The sequence below is a fragment of the Homalodisca vitripennis genome, unplaced genomic scaffold (genome assembly GCF_021130785.1).
Source record: "Homalodisca vitripennis isolate AUS2020 unplaced genomic scaffold, UT_GWSS_2.1 ScUCBcl_603;HRSCAF=2987, whole genome shotgun sequence".
In the NCBI taxonomy this organism is placed as follows: domain Eukaryota; kingdom Metazoa; phylum Arthropoda; class Insecta; order Hemiptera; family Cicadellidae; genus Homalodisca; species Homalodisca vitripennis.
Window position 1 is genome coordinate 67,732 of NW_025776728.1, and position 27,414 is coordinate 95,145.

At 32.5% G+C, this 27,414-nt stretch overlaps 1 pseudogene; it reads left to right on the forward strand.

The window, feature by feature from the left end:
- Nucleotides 1–16,084: 16,084 nt before the first annotated feature.
- LOC124370867 lies at nt 16,085–22,924 on the forward strand (annotated as a pseudogene).
- The last annotated feature ends 4,490 nt before the right edge of the window (nt 22,925–27,414 follow it).

Here is a 27,414-nt window from a genome sequence, read left to right on the forward strand (position 1 = left end):
TGCAAAATTACTGGAATTTTCTATTGTGCAGGTATAAATTGAGAAAAGTATAATTGACGAACGTTTAAATTGGAGAGATCATATCCCATTAGGTCTAACATAATTCAGCTCAAAGCGTTATTATCCTTATAAGTTATATATTGAAGTTTTGTTACCATAACGTAATGAAGACGTACTCTGCGAGTACCAAACCCTCATTTGAATTAGGAGGTGTTTTTTCGGGGGGGTGGGGGGTGGAATGAGTCCATAAAAACTCATCAGAATTTAAAACATTGAAAATCACCTGAATTTGAAGTGTTTCTAAATTACCTCGTAGACAATGATGTAGAGTATTGTTTAGGTGAAATGTAAATTCCATATATCTTTGAAGTGAAAACTTGGTGAAGGCGGAACCTGAGGGTTATGAACGGAGACACAGGTATTCAGTAACAGGCCACTTACTCTACTGCTTGGATATTAAGTCCTCTGACTGGTTTTGTCATTGCCATCGATCACATTAGTTGGATTTGAATTTGTTCATAAGGATAGCATAGTTTATATAATTAAATAAATTATCCAATAACCTTAAAAATTATTAAAGGTCACGTTAAAATTCATTCAATTATGTATGGATGGATGATTCTTTAGAAATACACCTACCTACGATAGATCTACCATAATTTTCAAGAAACGGAACAGAAATGTTAAATAAGACAATCTTGAAGCGTAGTGGAAGACACTTGTAAGATAGGGTGACCTTCAATTTTATGTTTTATGGTTCAAAGAACAAAAGTTTATATTTATTTTATCGATAAAAACATTGACAGACCACAAGGGCAATACTGAGCGACACAGACGTGATATTGCTATCTCTGGTTATGTCTCTAGAGAATGGAAACTACGTGTAGTCGCACATTTCTTTTATGTGTTTTTGAGATTGAAAACAATATTGCTTTGAGATTCAATCCGAAGTGCTTACATTGAGTATTTTTTTATTAATATATTGAAAACGATATCATTTTATTTTATTAATGTTCATATCAATTACAATACAAAGACATAGGTGAGATTAAGCCAAAGAGCCTAGTAAGAATTTGAATGACGTTTTGATTTCCAGTTAAATACATATTTAGCCAATGTTCCTTGAGTAATATAGTTTAAACTCTGCATAGAAATATTAACGTAACAAGACAGATGCTCAATATTGAGGAGTGGAAGTACTGATGCCGGCTGTTTTGTAATTCTATCAATATCCGTTCCTATTTAAAACCCTCTAGAAGTGTAGCTTAATGATACTATTTTTTAACTTTTAGTTGATAAAAAGCTTAGCTTAAAGAAATAGGTGTACTGCGTATTGATACGTTTAATAACAAGTGACTATTAATCATCATTAGTAAATTATGGTTTTATACCAGGATACTAACGAGTCTCAATTCAAGTTATAAACAGTTCAAATTTTGCCAATAAATTAATATACCGGGTATTTATGAAAGTGTTAAGAGTTATAAATGCTATTCGTGACTTGTTAACAGATCTTTCTCTGATGTGAAAAAGTAATATATTATATGGAGATTGAAAAGGGAACGTAATCGAACCATATCCGTAAAAAGAGTGAGTTTATGGATGGTGCATGATCAACCATAGAATTTGGCTGATAGTCATTGAAGCCTTTCACTAGCAGTTTAAAAAATATCTTTAAACCCCCTGTATTAAGGGGGAATATAAACATTTACTTTGTATTTCTGTCCAATAAGAAATTATTGAGAATGAAATAAGAGTTCTTGCCTTAACATTTTGCATACAAGCTCATTGAATCCAGACACGTGGTTTAGTGTAATTATATACTGTATTTCTGAAATAGGGTGCCAAGAAACCGGAATAAAATTTTCATTCTATCTAAAACTTAAGACGTTTTCTTATATTAAATAAGAAAACTTCCTAAGTTATGCAATATATTCAAAAATTATCATTTCAATTTAATTTAAATAAGAAAGTTTAAAATTCAAGGAATATAATCACTTTATGTTTTAATACTTATGCCACATATGTTGTGATAATAGTTATTAACTTAAAATATATTGTTCTATTTTATGCGTCAAACTCATTCCTATTTCCTAAACGTCAGTAAATTTTATTGTGTATATCTAAATAGAATGTAGAGTTTAAGGTCTGAACTGTTAAGCCTATTAGATTGTAAACATAAATAGTTACTGATTTAATTTTTAAGGAACACGTTATTATTACAAATACTTAATTTTTTAAATTCTTTTTTGAAAAATTGTATCCTGTAGAATACATGTACAACCTTTTTTTATAGATAACCAGTGCTATTTATAGTTGAGGATGAACAGTAACTGGAAAAACTAATGGATTAATGCTAGTAGAACATTTTCTATAACATCATCATGACACAGTGAAAGTGGTATTTTCTTATAATAGTTGCACTCTGGCTATATAGCGTTTGTGTTATATTGTTGCAAGTCACTCCATACCTAACTTAAAAAAGTAAAAGAGGGGCAGGTTAATGCCATATTATTTTGGATGTATCAATTGATAAACTTAAAGATTGTTTTCTGTAGTTGGTCAGCGTAGTGACTACAGTCTTTAAGATAAAAACCACTTCACAGAATAATACAACTGTTAGACATTAAACTGCTTTTCTTTTTTTTCTTTTACTGCAATCTCATTTACATCAATAATAAAATTTATAAATTTCTGTTTATAGTTGATAATCGTCCTTTGATTTACTAATTTGAAATAAAAATGTTATTCTTTATGTGTTATAATAATGTAAACACTGTTTTATTAAACATTTCACCAAAATTCTTAAAAACTATTATAATACAATTATAATACTATAACGTTTACACAATAATTACTATGATTATTAAATTTCAATAATAGTATTAAATCTGAAGACTATATTTTAGTATATGTAAAGTTTCGAGATCCACAAAGTTGTGAAAGGATAATGGAATTGGGAGGCAGGGGGCAAATTGTTTTGACGAAGTTAAATGACTGGAAGGTTGGGCCAGTCACCATTCTCACTAAAAGGAAAGTCAATCAGAAGAAAGGCTGCTTCCGCAGCCCAATGACGATAGTGTATTTCCGTAAAAAACAACTGAGTTCTGATATCCCATTCAGAAATTTATCATCATTTTGATAATATAGGAACAATAATTAGGGGTTGGACTATTTACTAATCCATATATCATATTTTGTGAATTCTATAGCTACATAATAATTAATAGTTAACGGTTTCAACTAGTGATTTCCCCAGGTTTCTTTTTCTAGAGAAATGTATAAGTAAAATGCAGAGTCTTGGAATACTAATATAAATAGAAATTATTTTCTTCTACTTATATCAAAACAAGGTTTTCATTATAAACGTACAAATGGAAAATGCCAATTATTTCCAGACGCTTAAAATATAAAAACAGGGAAGAACAAATTAACGCTGAGCTTAAACCAATCTCTCGTATCCAGGCGTTTAATTAAACCAGATTTGTGAGAGCTGCGCTATTCAGAGTAAAACTCTATTCTAAATAATTTTAAATATTTCATTTAAAGTTGTTTTTAAAACAAACTAAAAACACGAAAGTACATTTATATACTTGTAGCAGCGAAATTGTTTTATAATAAACCTGTTACTAAATAAATATTAGTCTAATATAGTTTAATACATTGTTTTACTGGAAATTGATATTAATTCTTTACAGATCTATAAACGCACCATTAATTTTACGGTTTGTAACACAAAAATTATTCCTCAGGGTGGTTAAATTCTGCCTGGGTTTATACCTACCAGTTGAACCCATTATATTATAAGACTTCTGGAGATATAACGGAGAGGCAGAGCTTCTGACAAGCCGTCTAGACACACTATCATCCACTAGACGTGAAGACGAACTGCACCATCAGTACTTGTACGTTGTGATCGTCTTCGTTTCTCGTGTTCGTTCAGTTATGTTAGAAGTAGTACTTTCATTATTTTCCAGCGGCGAAGGTGAGAAAGAATATTCTAGATTTATATTTAATAATCCTGTTTATTTCTCAGACAGTAAGTCAAGATTCTTCATTGATAAATAAAACAAACTTAAGTATATTTCTAACAAAAACCTAACTTTTGAAAAATTTATCAGGTGAATTCTTCCTATGCTAAATGATAAAACGCATTTTTAAGGAAAACATTCCCAATTAGGCGAATAAGAATTTATAACTGTTTTGGCCCAAAACTATTGTTAGTAACATGTTAATTTTAACACTTGCCCTTGAATACGTACACATAGTTGTAACCATGTGCTTTGTGCTGAGTTTGCCAAAGTGTTTGGTCTGGTACATAACATACTATAAATCAGTTTAATGACTTTTATCTACAGATACTCTAACATTATTACTTTCACACTGTCTGTAGACTGGGTGTACCTGCTCAAAATATCATTGGTATATAACAGCAGAATACAGAATACTTCACAATAATTGTTTTTGTACTCCTAACTATAAATCTGGACAGATAATAAAAATATTGTCATATCTTCCATCATATCAACAATACTTGTAATCGTATTGTTCGTGTCATCATCTAACATTTCTGTTACTACTTCATTTTCTGAGAATTCATTTCTAGTGTTTTTAGACTATACACAAAACAAATAATATTTTCTGATTTCGTAACACTATTCCTAAGTTTTTAGTTTTTAGCAGTCAGAAATTGTATCATTACTAGTCTTACTTAAAACAAGAATGTACAGCTTTATATGATACTGTAATAAATTGTACAACTAGGTCAGTACTTGTAGTCACTCATTAATGATATATTTACCACCAATGTGTAGGCCAACCGATGATAATATTTAAATACAAGATATTTACAAACAGTATTCCAGAGCAAAAAGTTTTTACTAAATGATTCAAAACCAGAATGTGTTTAATTCTTATTTTTTTATTAACGTACATTATCCAAAATGATGTAATTTTCATTACGTAACCATCTAATAATTACAGTTTATAATTTGCAGGCGCTTTAACAACTTTTATACTTTGCAGCAACGAATGGTATCAGTAGTGAGTTTCATCAATAGGCATATCCTATAAACCTACGTTGAAAAATACATACAAATAAATTTTAATAATAATCGGTCAAGCAGTTTCTGGGTCTATAAAGGACATATATATATATTCAAGGCTCGCTTTGAAATAGACTAGCTAGCATTTTCCTTAAATTCAAAAATTTCAAAAATATTAGGAAATATAACCTGAAATTTGCTATATTAAATATCCCTCAGATTTTTAAATTCTATCTTCTGCTAAGTTATATCATACAGTTTATTTTGTAAATTGAACTATGAGACTTAAGAAACGCCAGTTTATTTTTTATTAAATCACAGGCTCAATGTTTGTTCTACTATTACAGTTTTTTTCTTGTTATTTATTTTCATTAAGTAATGTATTCGGTACTTTATTTTAAATTATGGTCATTCCAAAGTGGATTAGAAATAAAAAATACTGTTTATTAGTGGTAATAATATATTTGTATAGTACCCAACAATTTAATATATTTATAATTACCTTAAATATAAACAATCCTATAACATTGTATTTTTATTGTCGTTCTGTTCGTCGCAGATAAGAAGTTTTATTTTGAAGGCAGGGATTTTCACTGTTCTGAATGCCCAATTAATTTAGTTTTAACTACATGACAAAACCAGTCTTGTCAATAAAAAGTACAATTGCTTGTAATAAACACTCTAGAAATATTATATTCATATCAAGTATTTAAGTATTGTAATGTAAATAAATTTCAGTGCGACATAATTTATAAATAGATAGTACGACTACATATACTACATAAATAAATAATACATATGTACGACTACTTGTAATTTTACTAACTATATTTATTACTTATATTTGCTTGGTAGTCTAAGGTACTAATGCTTTAATTTTGATAAAATCTTAACAGACTAATTGAAATGTCATACGTATTTACAAAATCATATACTGCACGCGTATACAAAGAAATACGAAATAATAAATCTCATTTTAATGTAACTGGAAAGGTAAATATTAGCATTGAAATTAACGTTTGTTTTCACATCACAATAGTACACGAAACAAATATCAGTTTAACAGATAATATTTCTTTGTTTAAGAGGTAACACTGCGATTATACAAACTAGTTCTTTAGTCTGTACTGTAAAACATCGAACAAATGGGACTTTTGAAATATTGCGTTTAAGTGATAAAACATGCATACAATTATGCGATATAATTGTTTTGTTAAAGGAGCTTTGTTTTCAAAATATACAGTGCGAGAATGTCTGTAATCACACTGTTTGTGTAGAAACTGATTATCAAAATTAAACCCACGTGTCACAGTAAAGATTGTTGTCTGGAGTGCTCTGAACTAGCGCGTGATCTTTTATGGCTCCCAATTACACAGAGAGGACTTGGTTTTAGTAAGATGTCTAGTTTTTAACAGGAGAGTCTTATCAAGCTTGTCATTTTTAATGTGTTAGTAATGTTTAATTGTATTTCATGGAAATTTGTGGAAACCTTTAAGATATCTTCTAATTTAAGATTATATTATAAATGTCATATGGCATGCCATTTAGTTAGTGCGTTTAAATAATAAGAGATAAGTTTCAGCAGTAAAATGAAGAATAAGATCCATGACTTTGAAAGCGGGACACGCAGGTCTGTTAAAAGATATTGATTGGAAAAATATTTTGTACAAGGAAAAGAGAGGAAGTCTACCGATGATTTAGGCATTCACTTCTATCGTTATAAATCGTTTTACTGAGGATATGGAGCTCTTAGCTCTGTCAAACGTAAACAACTTAAACTTTAAACGCCTTTTGTCAGATATGTATCTATGTTTTCAATCCCAGTTTTATATTCGTGCGTGGGGAAATGTAAGATATCAAAGTTTGAAGTTTTTGGAAGTAAGTCCTGTGTTTTGTAAACGTTCACTCGCAAGTTATTAAGCATACACTGACGTCAAAAAAAACATAAACTGCTTTAGTTGTACAGGGGCGTCATAACTCACAGAAGTAATCGTGAGCTCAGTATAACTTATAAAAATATTATTTACAGGTATTTGAATTTTTAGATAACATTAAATCATAACTAACGTGGAAAAACTTTTAATCGCTATATATTTTATTCTAAAAAATTTTTAAGTTCTCAGACGAACACCAAAGTATGATTATTCCTAGGTGAATAACATTAGCTAAGTTCATAATTAATCAGCTAACAATCGCATGCTAAGAGTAGCTCATATTATTTAACAGCGTTTCTAACTTGTGCTTTGCATCAAATTCCCAGCACACATGACATAGGGTTTATCCTATACATAGTTCAAGTACTATTTATTATATAAAAGTGTATTAGCATCTTGAGCAATAGGTTACTAATGGCGCAGTGTAGTGGGTACGGCGGTTATCGCAAGATAACCAGATCAAGCAACGCCGAGCGTGGCTGCTGCTTGGACAGGTGACCGCTGAGCGATCCTGTCCTTGCAAGCGGCCCGCCTGCCCGGCCATTGGTGGTGGTTCGGAAGTCACCTTTAAGCCGTTGGTCCCCAGGTTAAGTGTTAGAGAGGGCTTCTTAGCCCTAACTTCGCCTGGTAAAATAAGACATTCTTTACTTTACTTTTACTTTTTACTAGCCAGGGTCCAGCCTATTGCCCGACTACTCAGTAAAACTTAAACATGGACAATAGGTTTTAATGTGCAGGGTGATTCGGGTAGTATTACCGACAATTTCTGAACGTCTTATTGCACTATAAAAAATTATGAACAAGTTCATATAAATATAGATCCGGAAATACTTTCTTACTGAGTAACGGCCAACCAAATATTTCACCCAAAACTTAGTACCCAATGTTAAAAGATTATTTCCTGACAGTTTGGAAAGAGGAATTTCGAGAAGAATGCAGTTTTTATAATGGTTTTTGACAAGATAAATTGAATAAAGTTTGTTCCATAACTTTAGCTCTCTTACTGTTTAAGAAGTACTATGTAGAATACAAAAAAAGGGCATTCGAAAAACGATTTGTTATGTGTAACGCAAAATTAATTTGTTAAATAGGTAACAAAAACATAACTGTTTACAGATAAAATTGTAGAAAACGTACAATTAAGGCAATTAAAATTATATAATAGTTTTTTAAATGAACTTTTACTTACTACCGGCACTTAAACGTGCAAGAAATACACGTTTTTTCAGTGGAATGCACATTCAGTTAATTCCGCAATTTATCAACAAACCCTACTGGTAAATTAAATAGTGTGTAAAACAAAATAAATTTTAACATTTAAACCTAATAGCACTACTGCTGTTGAAGATTTCCCAAACAGTTAAAACATTTACCTACGGAATATTTGTCAGTTAAAATTCAAATATGGTAAATTATGACACCATTTGGAATCACAAATTAGCTGATCAACAATGCGATGGTGTGAGAAGTGGATATTACTTGTTACCTAGTCTGTAATAGTTCCAAAGAGCGCAGTGCAGTACAATACACTCCTACTTACGCTGACATGTATTTTTATCAGGATTCGTGTTTTCCACCACACATCACTACAAATGTGAAGTTTTTTTAAAAATGACTTAACCATGAGCGTTATACTTATTTTTAATATTACTGTCATTTGACGAGAAAACATTCATTGTTATACATCAGAGGCTTAAATCACTCTTGTTTGGGATAAATTTGTGTTTTATAGAGATGTGCCAGTATTTAAAATAAAGATATATACTAAAGTAAGATTAGTAAAATGAAATTGAATATATTATTTTGACAGTTACATGCACATATATTTAAAACAATATACTAAGCAATTCTTGTTTTGACATTCTTGACACAGAGGGTATTGTATTTAGATAAATGATACTTCCTTTAGTCGTTTTGCTGTTCTAGTAGATTTTTGACGACGGGGATTAATGCACTGTCAGCTTATTCCTCTGTCAGCTTCTGGACTTGAACCTACTAAAACCCCCACCGGTCCGGTGCGCCTGAATTAGCACCCCCTGGACATAGCACCCCCTCGCTACTGACGTCATTTTGACGTCACGAAAGGGGGTGCTAAATCAGCACATGAACACGGTCGAGGCCCTGAATAAACACCCCCTTGGAATACGGGGGTCCTAATTCAGCGCCTCGACCGTGTTCATGTGCTGATTTAGCACCCCCTTCGAATAGGGGGGTCCTAATTCAGCGCCTTGACCGTGCTCATGTGCTGATTTAGCACCCCCTTGAATCTGGGGGCTGCTAAATCAGCGTATTGATGAGATGAATAATTACTCCAACGGAATATAGTAATAAACGTTTAACCATATTGCGATTTATTTTTCAATAAAATAAAATAATATATATATATATAATTATTTATATTATATATATATATATATATATATATATATATATATATATATATATATATATATATTGCAATGAGTATATTTTACTGCATTGCTGTGGTTTACTTAAAATTTCAAAAAAAGTTCATTACCAATTATAAAAATACTATGCATCAAATATACTTAAGTAAAAAACTAGGTTCTAGGCATTGAAATACAGGTTTATTTTAAAGTTAAATTAATTTGAAATCGTGGTACGAACAACGCAGAGGAACTGATATTGCGTAAATCCGGCATGTGTAATAAATATACATGGTCAGAGATTATATCAACCTATTAACCACTTTAAAAACAATTATGTATTTATTTTAATTTTTCGAATACCAATCAAAAGCGGGAAAATTAGAACCGTGAAATTGTAATTTTGCGACGGCTAAGAGCCAATTATTTTTAAGGACGCATCATAAACTGAATTATACTATTTAAACTGAATAGTATAATTCAAACACACTTGACAAACAATTTAAATATTATTTTATATCTATAAGAATAAATATCATTCAGTTATATCCATATCAGTTAGTTCAACTATAATTTTAAAAAAAGTTGAAAACAATGTTAAAACACGTAGCAATAAATATACTACCGTATTTTCAAAAGCGTTATTGCTGTCAAAACATACATTTATATACTGAGTATTATGGATCTACATTGTTTAATTTCCCCTCTGTCGGTTAGTGTGCGTTTTTTTTGTTGTTAAAAATGGAATATCTTGGAAAATCTCAACGAGTAGGTCACAATACAAAATCGAGTAAACGGCAGCTCCAGAATATCTTATGCCAATCGTGCTCACATCTTAGTCCCTTCATTTAAAGTACAGGAAATACATTAATATCTGTTGCCAAGCAACTTTTTTTCTAATAAATTAAAAACTACTAGAGATATTGCAAATGTATCAACAATGAACGCCTTTATGAACAATGAAGGACAAAAACAAATGTCTTAAATTAACAATAATAAACTGTTGTATTTATCATAAAGCTTCAATTTATTCACAATATATTTGAAAAAACTAAATAAAGTGACTAGGTTATCTGTTATATATTAAGAATAATAAAGAACAAGAAAATTCGTACAGTAATATTCAGACAATAATGCTTTTATAGATGACAAAATCAAAGATAAGCGGTTTTATTGGAAATACATCTGATTGTCGCTTGACTAAATTTTCGTAAATAAATATGTCCTAAAACAACAGATATTAAAATAAATTCATTAAACATGAAATATATGATTGTATTCTATCCTTAGATAGGCCTGAAACATGTATTTCAAATGTTTTGCATAATATATCACAAAAATAAAAGAAATAGGGATAAGATACTCTAAAGATGATATTAATTTATTTTCACGAACCATGTTTTTTTACAGTAAAGATGCTCTTAATGAGTTATTTATTATTAGTTTGAAATAGTATTTGAGTAATTAGATTTGTGATACAATCCACGATCAGATTTATTCTTGTATACCTGCTGGATTTTAAGACATTCAAAGTTAATCAGATTTAATGGCCGCCATTTCGAAAGTATTAATGAATATTGTTTATAACTGGCCTTATTACCACAAATATTTGATCCAAATTAGGTAGGATTTGTTTATTCGTTTTAAGATATTTAAAGCGAATTTGTATATAAAAAACACATACAGACTAACGGATAGGAAACTAAGCACCAAAGATCTATTTTCCATATTCTGAAATGCGTTTGCCATGACCTGAGCAGTTGCGGTATATAGACTTGTCCTAAGAATTACAGGACACTCTGTACATAAAATTATTATAGAGAGTGTTCCACAATCTCTACCAATATTTTCAGACATTATTCATGGACCAAATGCAAAAACAATCATATTCACCTTTCTAAAACTCAATAATTACTCTAATAGCCACAATTTTGTTTTGTTTTTGTCTTTTTTACTTTACTATTTATATTTGATGGATTGTTTAGGTTTAAATTTTGTATATACCTTTATAACCTTAAGGAAAATCAAAAATTTAAATTTCTTACAAGCTTTATTTTCAAAATAGTGATTTCTAAAAGATCTTTAAGCGTAAATATCTTAAAAGCGATATATGGTAAAAAAATATCTAAATTATTACATAATTTAATAAAAAATCTAACGATACCAAGTTTTAAAAATTGGTTGTGAAATAAGGGAGATAGTTTGTTTTTTAAAACCAATTACTGTTTCTTAAAACCAATTACCAAACAATATCCGCCTTTATTATATGACTGAATGTGGGCTGCAACAATCAGCTGTTTTGATTTTAGCTGCTCTAATCAAGTGATTTTAACATTTCATTGCTGAACTGTGGTCATAATATTCTTAATTATTTCTAAAAAAAAAAAAGTTTCTTTTGATTGAGACGTCAGAAAAAAAACAATCTAATACATGTTGATTACCTAGACCAAAAATTAAAAATGTCTTTGTAGTTATTATATGTCTATTTAATATTTTGTTTTTAAATGGAAGACCTCAGACCTACTTTTGGCTTGTAAATTTATACGGAGTTTGTAGATATGCTATTGATTACGGTGTTAAACGTAGATGCTTAAATGTACCAGTAAAGATTGCTATTTGTTGCAGTTGTTAAGTTTGTTCTAACCGAGGTTTGAAGATTTTGTTCTACCCGGAAAATAAAACATTAAAAAAATATAAAAGTTTACTGTATACAAAATGAAATATTATGTATATTTGTGTAGTATTTTTTTTTATTATTAATGAAGTAATATTTATGCTTCTATACATCTGTTTACTACCTAGTTTACAAATCAGTTATAAAAATTACAACGAATTGAAAATTAGAGTGTAACAAAATTCTCTACACTTTCCGATATAAATAGCCTTAAAATAAAAGTACAGCTAAGCTGAAGTGTAATTTTAAATTTTACCTTTTTATGGACTTCACTGAGATTTCACTCTTCTTTTTACAATATTGTAAGAATGTTCATTCTTAAGTTTGACACTTCCAGATACATGGGGTTAGAAGTGCACGTCTGACTAATGTAACACACAATAGTTAAATATTCTTTAACTGCATACGAAAGGGCGATGATTTTCAGTTTTTTGTCCATACATCATTACCGTGTTCTAGTTTATCTTTTCTCTTTACTCGTGTAAAAGTATCCGTTACCTAGAGAGTATAATATGCTACACCTTGGGCCTGTACACTCAAACATTGTTTGATTTCTTCTTATATTTTTTAGGAAATTTCATCAAACAAATTCACTATACATAATAAGTTATATATTAATATAGGAATAACAACTGAGAATAACATCGATATTATTACTCAACCACTCGATACGGCCACATCAGTTTGAAAAGTAGGGTCGGTAGTGCACGCACGGGTTTCGTCAGCTTCGTCAAAATTATGTGTGGACCTACAGTCCTACAATCGATATTTGCAGGTTGATTTCACTCTGTATATTTCATATTTGGTAGACGGCCAATATATAACGAGCAACGATGTTAAGGCAAAAATAACGAGTTTCAAGTTTTTTAAATGTTTTACTAGCTGATACCCGCCCCTTCGTACGGAATTTTTCTAGAATAACTGGTACGTCATAGACATCGCCTTCATGTCTTTAAAAAAATGGCATACTACTGATGAAATAAATTACTTTACATGTAATAGTTGATATCACTTAATATGAAAGTCCCAATATCAATTCTATTATTCATTCTCGTAATATTACACTAATTATCATCGATACCGTTAGAAAAAGTAATATAATCGAGGGTATAATCCTTTACCAGAGGGACATATCTGCTAGAAGTAAGATGGACAGAAGTCGACCAAACATTTTTTTACATTAACTAGTTAGGAAGAAACCTTTGCGGATTAATATACTTCATCCTTAGCTACCAATGCCTCATCCATAAGTTTTTTATCACAGTGTTAAGTTCATAAACTAATAATGTATCTTAAAGTTGTAGCCTCATGTGAAATGTATTTGATGTTTCTATAATATATTCCTTTAATCATGAAAAATAGTTAGGCATGATTCTATAGAGGATATTTTACACGTAAGCAATAGTAAATACTTATGGGCGTAACCTTGAGATATTTTTGTGAGTACCATTCTACGGATTTTTGTGTAGTGTTAAGTCTATGTAGCTGTTCCATTGTGCAGATGATTCACTATACGCCTAATAGTGCATAAGATAAAAAATTATAATCTAGTTTCTTACTGCAGATGGTTACGAGTAATTATTTAAGGGCAGGTACTGAAAAATTATTTCTGTAATAAATGAGCCAAAAAAAGTCAAAAACTGTAATTTTCATACTTCATCTGTTTCATTCTATAAACCTAATTTTGAAATTTAATTAAAATTAAATATGAAACAAAAATGCCGCAGAGAAAAATTCTATACTGTGTGACAGTGAACTATTTTGCCTAAAATACGAGCCTAAATTGTTTACAAAATTATTTGTTGTAATTGTTTTTTTACATTTGAGTTAATTAAACTAAAAAAAGAAGATTCCATTTCCGTGAAGCTATTAAATGAAATAAATACTTTAATTATGGATTCATATACAAATAACATAGTTTTAATTATATGTAGAAACATGTTTCATTGAGTTTTCACGATTGGGTTAAGTTTGAACTGTTAATGCTCAGTGAATACCCTTAACTAGACTATGAGTAGACTAGATCTTTCATTGGTATGGACGCCCAGTACTCAATACCTGTACAATAAAAATGACACAGCAAAGATACTACACTAATTGTGTATAAAAAAACATAATTAGATTTTACCTTCCGTAATATTCCAAAAATCGACTCAGAATCGACGAGAATTTTATGTTTTTTTAAATATATATTTAGCAGTGCGTTAATTAAATTTACAAATATATTAACTGAAAGAATAAACTGAAATAGAATAAATGAAGGATATGATTTGATTTATTATTTTAATAGGTGATGTATAGAACAAATTAAGAAAGCAAAGTCATGAGTGAAAATTATTACACAAATATGACAATGCGTATGAGAGGGAGGAGTTCTAAGGTCTATTAGCCTTTTTAGTCGGAGCATTATTATGTAATATTAAGTCTATGGTAATTTTTAAGAGAAAGTAGCCATATTTGATTATTATATTATTTAATCGTTCATCGGAAATTGCAAAACAATCGTAGATAGTAGCTTATAAGAGGCAGCGTCACAAAAATCCAGATAACAACTATTATATTTATGATTGAATTGAATATGTAAAAGATAAATACCCTTTTTGCTGGTTGAATGCTAGGGGGTGCTAATTCAGTGACTGAGCCATGTCCATGCGCTGAATAAGCACCCCCTTGGAACAGGGGGGTGTTAATTCAGGGCCTCGACCATGTTCATGCGCTGATTTAGCACCCCCTTGTAGCCGGGGGGTGCTAATTCCGTGCCTGGTCCGTGTCCGTGCGCTGAATTAGCACCCCCCTGCCGTGACGTCAGAGCCCGAGGGGGTGCTTATTCCAGGGGGTGCTAAAGCAGCGTCCCCACCGGTCCTGGCATCACTTTTCCTTCGGACCGCTTTCCACATCACTTCAAGAGGTCGCGTACTTAAGCAATTGATTGAGCAACACCGGGGCTGTATTACCTTTCTTCCAAGTCTGTCTTTCAGAGATGGAGTCCGGTTAGAGTTGACCTATGGCAATGTTAAGTCCGCTTCTTTCATTTTCCCACCGCCTAGCGTACAAGAAGACGTGTGGTAGGCGTCTTCATCCCTATCATAATATGTGTCCATAACCCCACCTCCTAAAATAATAGATCCAGGCGATACGGTATGAAATTAGACACTATTAATAATTTAAGTGAGATTAAGAACATAATGTGGCTGATAATGAAGAAAAGTTCAGATCTATTTACAAGATTAAATCTCAAAATACCTTATTTTTTCTTTTTTTTTGCTAAATTGAAGAACTTTAACAAGTAGTAATAACTTTTATAAGTATTATCATACAATTGTCTTTATTAGTGATACAAATTTAAAGTTCAAACTACTAAAATACATCATCGTTATTAATAATAGCTTAAATTATGAGAACTAGTTTGTGATATAAATAAAATATATTCAGGATGAAAACCTAAACTTTACTCTAGTTATTGCTCAATCTGTAATGAGAACCAAAAAGAAATATACAATTTAACAACTTTTGAAAACGAGTACTTATGCAACACTTGATATGTATAATTTCTTAAAATAAAGAAATATATAACTCGTTATGATCTTTGCAAGAACATTTGAACTAGAATTTTGAGAAAAATACCAACAGAGTTAATATATGTATAAAGTGCAATATATGTACCAAATATGTATATCTTTTGCAAACACTGAAATGTAAGTGTTTCAAAAACGATTCAGTATTATTGCTGAAAATTATGGTCTTCTGTAAATAAATTAAAAAGTATTATAACAATATCTTATTTATACTAATCATTTTAGAAATAGTTAGTATTGATATATGCTACTACTCCAGTTTCACAGTCAAGATATCATGGTTTATTAATGGGAAATACGTTTCTCAGAAACACGGCAGAAAACCAATGTCACTAAGGCCCAGCGCACACAGAGCAACTGCTTTGCAACTACAGTTGCAAACCAGTTTGGCGCGCAACTTTTTGGTGACCTCGGCAATGTATTAGAGTGGGGAGACGCACACGGCGAGACCGGTTTTTGACGATCTCAAACCAGTCTGAAACCAGTCGCTTGCAACCGTGGGCCCGCGGTTGCAGTTGCGTTGCAGACTTCAGTCACACGTGATCACGGGGTGTTTTGTTGGTGTTTTGACGGCCGCATATTGTTAATTTCACTATGGGTGACCAAGAACTAAACATTAAGCTAGTTGGAGCAGTGGAGAAGCATGAAGCACTTTACAATTACAAACTCCCAGACTATGCACGGAAAGATGTATCGGAGAAAGCATGGAAAGAAGTGGCCACTGAAGTAAATATGACAGGTAAGAAAATGTTTTATTTTATATTTTTCAGCGAAATTGTTACTTATTAGATTCAATTTGAGTACAAATCGGTGTTAGGCACAATAATTTTTGAACGGATGAATGTTTTAAGTTCAATTTTACAGGCACAATAATTTTTGAACGGATGAATGTTTTACGTTGAATCTTACAGTAATCTTCATAAATTAAATTAGTAACCTAATAACATTACTAAAGTGATAATCATACCATCAGTTTATAAATAACCACATTTTTCGTTAATTTGTTTGTATCCATCACAAATCTATTGTATAGTTTCTGTAATTTTAGCTTAAGTCAGGGTAGTTACACTGCTGCTTTCCACTGCCACGGTAAAGTTGCAGAAAGGAAATGATTTGTCAGATAATTCCTCAGAGCAATTGCTGATGATCCATCGTTTACCACCAAGTCTCTTGTTTCAATACCGGTCGGACGTTGACGTAGATTTTCAGGTTGAGATAAGCCTTGAGGCCTGTACTCAGCTCCTTCCTGCTTACGAACAAAGTTATGTAGGATGCAAGCTGATCTCACTATGCTATTTACTGTTGAAGAATCACGACATCGTATTAGCCCGTTTAAGACTGCAAACTTTTCTGCTGCCATTCCAAACACACATTCAATGGTTTTCCTTCCTCGGCTCAATCTATAGTTAAATATCCGTTTAACATTGTCCAGTGTTTTACCTGAAAAAGGCCTCATAAGGTTCCGAGTCAGTGGGAAAGCTTCGTCTCCTACGAAGTAGTATGGGAACGGTATGTTTTTTTCATCATACCGCAATGGTGATGGAAAGGGGATATTATCATCATGCGTCATCCAGAATTATAATAATAATAATAATATAATAATAATAATAAATCATTTATTTCCCCAAAATAACAAACTGGATATTACAAACAAATATTATTGCCAGTGCTTAATAATAAATAATACTATTACATAACGTATTTACAATAGCAGTAAATAAAAAATACAAAAAAAATGTTTTCCACTTATTTTATTTCTACTTTATGTACTTAGAGTAATAAAATACAATAAGCAGATTACATCCTTTTAGGTTTTTCTTTCTTTTTTTAAACCAATAATTAGGCCAATAAATTTATACAATAAGGGAAATTTAGGTACCCCATAAGGCTGTGCCTGTGTTGGGGATACTATATACAAAAAGGGTAAAAAAATAAAAATTGCGGAAACGAGCAAGAATGAAATTATAAAAATGAGTTATTGTAGCTTATGTAGTAAATAATGTACTATTAGGTATGTTTCAAAGTTTAAATTTATTATAACTATTGTGCTGTATTAAATAAAAAGGATTTATGCATGACTTACAATATTAAAATGTTAGGCTTTATACATGTAACATTAAATATTATATTACAAATAATTTTTTTATAATGCTCTACCGTGTCTATTTAAATAGATTTATTACTTAGCAGATAAGACTAACCATACACTAATTTATTATCTTAAACATATACTCAATATCATTTTGACCTATCAACCATACTCTAATTTTTTTAGAAAATATATTTATGTTCCTACTATTTTTGACTAATTCCGGCAGTAAATTATATGTCCTCGGAGCTATAAAAGAAAAAAATTTTGTAAAATGTGTTTTTTGAGGCTTTGGTACACAAAAATTATTTGCATTTCTTAATCTCATTTCTGCTTTATTTACATTTTTCAGAGCATTACCACTTCTCATATAAAACAATTTTAATACTTTATAAATGTACATATAACGAAGGGGTAATATGTTCATGCTTACAAATAAGGGATAAGAATGTTCCCTAAAATTAGCTTTGGTCATTTGTCTTATAAAAATCTTTTGTATTGTTATTAATGTTCCTAAATTTGTGATATACGTTCCGCCCCAGCAGGAGAGAGCGTAATCAAGCCTACTATGAATTAAAGAAAAGTAAACCGTGCGAAGTACGTCTGATGGGCATAATTGTCTAAGAAAAATTATAAATACGAAGTTGATTCATCAATTTTCCCTTCAAAATTGCTATATGTGGTTTCCAATTTAGTTCCCTATCTAATACGATTCCCCAGATACTTAATAGTATCAACCCCCCTAATTTTGAAACAAAAATCATCACAAAACGTTGGAACCTCTAAGCAGTTTAAACATCTGTACACTAACGGATTTTGAGTTGTTTTTTCTCCCCTTAGGCTAAAATGTATATAATTTGTTTTCTCTGGACTGAGCACCATCTTATTTACTTGGAACCACCACCTCAACAATATCAGATCGAAATTGATATGCTGCTCTACATCGTCACGACTATTTTCAATATAACACAAGGCAGTGTCGTCAGCAAATGATGTAACATATCCTTTGAACTTAGCATTGCAAAGATCATTTATGTAAATCAAAAACAAAATCGGGCCCAAAAACCGATCCCTGTGGGACTCCGTGCTCAATTTCCCCAAAATCACTCAAAAGTCCATTTATTCTAACCCTCTGTTTTCTCGATTTTAAATAGCTGCAAAACCAGTCATACACGACACCTCTAATTCCACAATTATACATTTTATTTAATAATATTTCATGATTTACCGTATCAAATGCTTTCTTTATATCCAAAAATATCCCACTTACTTTTTTATTATCATTCATCCCATGCTCTACCTTGCTCATAAAATGTAACAAAGCAGATTCTGTACTACACCCATTTCTGAACCCAAATTGATTTTTACTTAAAAACTCAGTTTTTGAAAGATATTTAACCAGTCTCTGCTTAACTACCTTTTCAAATATTTTGGAGAAGGTCGAGAGAAGGGACACAGGCCTATGGTTGCTGCACTTAGTACTAGGGCCTTTTTTATGTAAAGGCACCACAACTGCTTCCTTCAATTGATTTGGGAAAATGCCACTTGTTAAACTTAAATTTATCAAAAATAAAAGAACGTCTGAAATTTTTGAAAATACGTTTTTAATTAGGTTAGTACTTAAACCATCAATTCCAGGCGATTTATTTATTTTTAACGAACTTACAATCTTTTCTAGCTCATACATTGTAACGGGTTCAAAGAACATAGACGATAACTCTATTTTTTCCTTAAAAAAATGTACGATATTTTGAGGAAAGGTATCAATAAAGTTTTCCTCTAAAGAAATCAAATCTCTAACAACCCCCAAAAAATATGAATTAAACTGATTGGCTTTAATGAAAGGATCTCGTTCAATAACATTATTTATTTCTAGCGCATATGTTTCTCTCCCTTTATCCCCTTGCCCGGTAACTTCATTTACAGCTTTCCACGTCGCTTTACTGTCACCTTTGCAATTTTGGAACAATTCTCTGTAATAACTTTGTTTTGTTTGATTTATATCAAACTGCAGAATATTTCTGTACCGTATAAAATTTGTTCTTAATTTTTCATTGCTTGGATTCCGTTTAGCTATTTTAAATAAATATTTTTTAAGTTTAATCCTCTTTATTAGTTTGTCTGTCACCCACGGTTTAATCTTTTTCATTCCCTTATTTATGTGTGTTGTTTTAATATAACATTGTTCGACATACATTTTAAAAACGTTTACAAATGTGTCATAAGCAAGAGACGCGTCAATGCAGTTGTAAACAGCTGTCCAATCCGCATTTTCAAGCCGGCCGTGCAACAGCTGATAGTCAATGCGACGTGCCACGGCCGCTACGGTGGCAGTGGACGCGTTCACGACAGGTCCGGCCTGCCCCTGCACGCGCACCACACACAGGCTGTGGTCGGTTATACCCGCTTCAACAACGCTCCCCAAGACACACAATCTGCTCTTATCCAATATTCGTGTATAGACGTGATCTAAGCATGTGCTTGAAACGACGTGCAAGTCATCCGCACTACGGACTGTTCTTGTGGGTTCATTTATAACAGATTCAAACCCATAACTTGACAATAAAATTTTTATAATTATCTGTATTCAAATCATCTTTTAAAATATCAATATTAATGTCTCCAATTATAAAAAAATTTGAATTTATTCTTTTATTACAATAACGGTCAAGGTATTGTTCAAATTCATTGAGAAAATTTACTACACTCGATTCATGTAATCTATACACTGCCAATACAGAAAAACGTTGTTTATAAGCCAAAAAGGAAAACTTTAGAATGTCCGCAGACAATATTTTCTCCGAAGAAACACTTACACCTTCTATAGTTTCAACTCTAATATAAATCATTACTCCACCAGCCCTGTAATGTTCGTTATAATTTCCAATCATAGTAAAATTAGGTAAACTGTATAAATCTTTTTCATGTTCATAAATCCAAATTTCAGTTAAAATAATAATATCTGGTAAAGGTTTGCATGAAAATATTTCTAATATGAATAAGTCGAAATTTTTCCTCATGCTTCTTATATTCTGATGGACAATTATTAGATTGTTTCCTTTTTCCTCCAAAATGTTGTTTGGTACGATGTTTTTCAATTATAATGACATTGAATATATGCGTAACATAAAAATACAAGAATAAAACATATTCATAAACATAAAATTGTTTAGAAAATTATTTCGACTTACAATACGTTATCGCCGTTCCTAATAACAGTAAAATGCCAAATTGTAAAATTAAGACTTAATATTAACAGAATAACATAATTCACCAGAGTATGAAACTAATAAAATTAAATCTCTTTTCTCAATAAACAGATAAAACCACATACAAAAAATATATCAAAACAGAAAAGGGCGCTGTTGAACTCACTGAAGTTTGTCAAGATCCGCTTGGCAGGTGATTGCGATGGCGTCGTCCTCCTCACACTTACGCAAAAAGATGTTTCCTCCTCGCTGCCACAAAAACTTGAATCCTTTGTTCTTCTTAAGTTCTCTTGCCTTGGCGAAAAGGATTCTTCTGGTGCGGGTCAGGGATTCATTTATGAAGACCGGCTTGTCCTCCGCCATCCCCATATGTCGAGTAGAAAAAGTCGCGTTTTTCACGCTTCTTCTGCATCAAGGCTTCTTTGTCTATACGACGTACAAACCTCACCACAATGCCAGCTGGTTTAGTAGAATCGGTTTTATATTTAAGTCTGTGGCAAGCATCGATCATAGAAACTATCGATTGCGTAGCCCAGTCCTGATCCAACCTTTTTAATTAGCTCGATTGTTTGCTCTTGAGATTCCCGCCTCGATTCCTCAGGGACGCCTTGAATTTCGATAGTGTTTCTTCGGGAGTACTGTTCCGCCTCTTCGAGCCTCCCTTCGAGTGTAGAAACCTTCTTTTTAAGCATTCTGTTTTCAGTTGCTAATTCTTCGTACTTTTTCAGTACTTCCTCCATCCTCGAGGTTTGTGCATTCACTGCGTCGGTATTCCTCTCCAGTGTCTCGTATAGGGCTTCGTGCGATTTATTAAAATCAGCTACGATCTTGGCTTGTTCTGCTCTCATCTCACGCAAAACCTTCATTACATCGTCGATGTTTAGCTCACCCGCGGCCGCTTGTGACTCCAGTCTCATACTCTTCCGTCTTGTTGACTGACACGGCTCACACCTCCATGTAACGTTCTCAGATAATAAAGTGTCTATGTCCACTTTACTCATCTTTACACACTGGCCGTGAAAGACACGTGAGCAGTCTTCACATTTAATTTTTATTTGATTGGCACCAAGTTTCTTCGAGCACACACCGCACGACGACATTTTATATAAATAAAAAACTATTGACAACAATCGGCTAAATCCACAATACCTTACTAGGCAAAAACCAAAATAACACTCTACAGAAAAAGACCTATGACAGCAAACAGCACAATTCACGCTAAAATAAAGCTCTACAGCTACGTCCAGATAAGATAACGCGCTCTCCGATATGTACTGCTCGGCCGCTGACTCATCATTGAGCTTGCTTTGAAAATGCCTCCATCATTGTTACGCCCAGCATAACCTGGCTCAATAATTGTAAAGAGCCCATCTGCATCACAACATGCCAAAAGTACAGTTGAGTGGAAGTTCTTGTAATTGAAGTTTTCAGATCCAGTATGTGGAAACTTTTCAATTCTTATGTGCTTACCGTCCAGTGCTCCAATGCAATTTCGAAGGTTCCATAGCAGCTCAAAACGATCAGCAATGTGTTTCAACAAATCTTGAGTAGGAACAGGCATGTAAATATCCCTCAGTATGTTCCAGATAGCTTCTGAGGTTTCCTTGATAATTTTTTTAACTGTACTCTCGCCTCTTGCAAAATATAAGGACACTGCCACAAATGTTTCACCAGTTCCCAAATACCTGCAACAGAAAAAACCATAGGTTAGGTGAAACCTATTTAAATTATGAAATTTTAATAGGGTTTACCTAAAGAAAAGATTTTATTTTTTGATAATATTTTCTCTGTTTTTGTTTCAGTGCAAGATTGCAAATAGAAGTGGAGAAATCTACGAACCGTCTTTATGAGAAGAATGAAACCTTCCCCTAGTGGTTCTTGGGGGAAGAAAAAGGCATACTACTTGGAAAATGCCATGCAGTTTTGTCTGCCATTCATAAAAAACAGTTACTCCCCCCTCTCCGGGAAACTTGCCTCCATCACCCAGCAATACCCAGTCTACAGTTCCTGAAAATGAAGGTTCTGAAACCCAAATTGATGACCCCATTCAGTTGGAAATCGATCCTACAGACGTAGACCAATTTTCCCCAGAAATGTGTCCCTCAATTTTAGATAGTCCCCAACAGGCAGTGGAAATACAATCCACAAGTTCAACATCAAGTAATAGGCCTACTTCTCAAATCCCTAAGAGAAAATCCAAAAGTGCTGCGACCATAGCAGACCAAACGGTAGCGGAGTACTTTAGTGTAAAAAAGGCAAAGCTACTATCAAAACTTGAGGCCGATACCAATCAGAATATTGATCGACAGCAGGGGATCAAGATGTTCCTGCTCAGCTTGATTCCTGAATTAGAAGAATTAAGTGATTCGCAAATAAAACTTTTCAAGCGACAGGTGTTGAGAGTGATTGATGATATAAGTCTCTCGGGACACCATCAGCAGCAGCCACGGTCCTCATCAGGCCTCACCATCCTCACCTCACCGACGATGTCCGACTCAAGAGAGTCGCAAATAGACTTGACTCACATGTCTGATGTAAATATTCAAACTGCAGATATTTATAACGCTTTTTCTCAAGGTCTTAATAGCTCAAACATGTAAATATAAGTACTCAATGGTAATTTCTTATGTATTTTTTTCTTATGTGGATATTTTTATTCTTATGTAATTTTAAAAAACAATAAAGTTGACTTATTAAACTTACCTCAGAGTGATAATTAATCTTTCCTGTGCTGGAATACATTCCCTCGTGTGTGTGTCCATCTTCTCCAAGGAAGGGCCAACCAGTCTTGTTAGTTCCAAAAACGAATCTTTTGTTATTCGGTAAAAAGATTTAAACTTCCTATCCGACTGAGACAATTCTCTAGCTGCTACAAATAGCCTAGAGTTCACATTATTTCTTAAATAAGGATGGACCCAATGCTCTCTTTGTGTCCTTCGCCGCCTTCGATAAAGATAGTAGTTAACGACATCCTCTTCGTCTGAGTCTGATGACATGGTAAGCACAAATGGTCAAGGAAATGCCAAAAAAACACAGCGTAATAGGCCTACAAAATACTCCACTAATTGCACATTAGACGCAACTGATTCACAACTGACCCGTTGACGTGTGCGGACAGAAGTTTTGTTTCAGTTGCAAACTAGTTGCACACGCAACTGGTTGCCGACTCTAGTTGCAGAACACTCGCTCTGTGTGCGCTGGGCCTAACAAGAAGCTTTTAACCAATCAATTACCTACTTACTTTTAACTGTAGATTTCATGTTTACTCTGCCTTTGAACATCGTTAGCTATGTTAGAGACAGATTTTGAAATGAAGTTTTATAAAGGAAAATGGACGTTATGCATTAGCAATGTTGTACTATGTAAGTTGGTCCATTTAGAGCCAGCGAATAACTCATGGTACTCACATACAACTGCTATCATCAAAACCCTGGGCGGACACTTCTTTCCTGTAGACCAGCAGATGGAGTTTTTGTTATTTTTTTAAATTAAGTGTGCTAATATAATATCAAAACCAAAGGCTGAGGGACCTTACATATATGAAAATTTTTTGTTTACCAGACTTTTAGATTCGTAATCAGCATTATCCACTTCAATAATTGAAGAGGTGGCCATAACAATGTTGTAACTTCCAAACTCATAACTTTTCAGGAGAGAGCAACAAAGACTAAAACCTATTGTTTGTTGCAACAATGTTATTTTTGTTTTTATAAAACTCAAACAAATTGCTTTGTACATAAAAAACATGCTTAATGCCATTTAAAAAATTAAACATTTTTAAGTAGCAATGGAATTTTTTACAGGCAACAACGTTGTAACATCATGGAAGTTACAACGTTGTTGCAGTTCAATCAAAAGTTACAACCTTGTTCCACTGTTACATGCAGACTTAGAAACAAAAATAATGAGTTTGAGGTTAGATAATACAAGAGGCATTGAACATTTTTAGTTTATTCCCTACAGCCTTTACAACAGATCTAGTTTTATTAATACTATACTTCTTATTTAATATCTTATCCTACGTAGAAGAAAAGTTAATGTAAAATAATAATATGATAGTCTTAGTTCACAGATTACTTCTGGCTCTTCACAACAAAGCTTGGTTATCTTAGTTTCAAATACTTATAGTACTACTAAAATAATGTAACAATGGTCAGTTTTAAAATTCACAAACAAAATTTACTTTAAATTAATATTTTGTTAATATTGTTTAAAAAATTTACCATGTTGTGTAAATATAAGAAAACATTAGTTTTCAGTGATTAGATTTTCATAAAAGACTCTGTTATCAGGCGGTAAATATTTACACATGTCAAGGAGATCGCTTTTCTTTCCTTTTTTAATTGGTAAGGAAGAGTCATAGGCTGGTTTTAACATATTTACATCTTTAAAATGTGGAGATTTATTTAGTAATGGATCTACAAAGTTCTTTTTAAGTTTTTTTAGACTCTTCTGGCTAGAACTAGCTTCTTCACAGTCATCTAGTTGAGGTTCCGTAAGAGGATAATGTTCCCAAGGCTGCAAAATATTGTGAGATTTTCGAGTCATCCCAGTGGTTGGATCATCAGCAGTTATCTTAATCCATAGAAATTTGGTTACTTCCAAACCTCGAGTTTTCTTCATAATTTTTTCTGCAGGGGAGAAATCTTTGAAATCTGACAGATCTATGCAAAGTATGTCAAAGGGATTACTAGGCCTAGCAGCAAGAAGAACTTCTTTCCACTCCATAGGGCAGTGTACAATAGCAGTTTTCTTCTGTCTTTCTATTAAACTAAAATCCCTATCGCAGAGAAGAAAACTATGGCCACTTACAAGAAATTTCTGATTAATTTCTGTAAAATATCTACAGGTTAATAGAAGCTGGAACATGATTAACATTGTCCAGTTATTGTTTTTCCCAACACAACGATCAGACCAAACAATCAGCCTCCTACTTTCATGGAATTCAAGACGACTGAACTTTGTATTGACATATTTTAGAAACCATGAAGCTGTTTCAGTAGACCCTCTTGCTCCAATAGATTCATGCTACAACATCATTGTGGCCTGGCATCTACCTAAATCGTGGATTGCATAGTTGTATGTAGAATACTGCCTCTGATAGAACATTGAAGAATGTGTTAAAGTTGGACAAAACAACACTTGCTGAAGATCAGTGCATAATACAACAAGATTATCATTATTTTTGGCAGCTTCTTGATCTAATCTAAGATTTTCATAACCAGCTTCAGCTTTAATATGATGCATTTTACTGTCAAACTCTAAAGATTTCAGTTTTTCTTTATCTGCTGTGTGACTCATTTCCAGAAAAAATGAATCACATGTTTTGCACGTGTCACTGCGGGGCAGCCCAAACTTCAGTGTATGTTTTTTTGGACAGTTTTACATCAGGATATTTCTCGGTAAACATGTCATACATCTTGTTCAAATTTAAATCAGGCGATAAATACTCTTTAGAGGTTTTCTTTCTACTATAATGGCTTTCTTGGTGAGGAAAGGATGCTATATGTTCCTAAATTTTCATTATAACTTCATCAGAAATGTCGTTAGGCCTATTACTATGTGTGCCTCGTTGGTCAATCAGATCTTCATTGTTTTTCATTTTCTCGACTAGTACTTGAATTCTTCGTGGAGTAACACGAAAAATATTGCACACATTCTTTTGACAAACTCTTATCTTTTCTCCTCCGATTTCTGAAGGTATATAATACTTCACAGTGCATTGCCTCCGTGATATATCTTCATGTTGAACTCGTTTTCTTGGTTCACCTAGTATTATACAGTGTGGTGCCAAATATGAAGTTTGTTCATCATAGGTTTTCTCGCGGAACTGGTGGAATAGTTCCAGTTTCTTTTCTGTGGATAAGTTGTGAGCATAACAGTTCCCACGGCATTTGCAGATAGGACCCTGAAACAAAACAAAACTAACAATAGGCTAATAATGAATGGACAATAATCATTGAAGGCATTGTTAAAATGCAAGGTATTTTACAAGCTACCCTAAGCTAACTTCATCTTGGTTCTAACATCAACTTAAAATTATATTACATTTAAAGGAATAAACATGTTTTTGATCAGCCTAAATAGATATAAATATTTAATTGTGCCTACTTCATTAAAACAAGATACATCCAGTATGAAAATTAAGTAGCCAAGGAAAGTACAGCGTTTGTTTATATTACATAACGTAGTATTAATGAAGACTAATGACCGTTTCCATGTCATGGTATAAAGTTATCTTGGAAATTTCAATATTAAGTAGAGAGTGAAGCCAAGGGAGACAGCTAGTATAATAATAAATGTAAAATATACAATAGTGTATTACTGTTATAACGACAAAACAGTTTTGTAATCAAAGCAGTAAATTCGTGTAGCCTAGGAAGTTACAACGTTGTTGACACTTACCTCAGTTGGTGGAACTTAAGCACTCACTCGTTTTTTTCGGGATGAAATATATGCCTCTCCACTATCTCTTTTTCTCTTCCTCACATTAGATTTCCA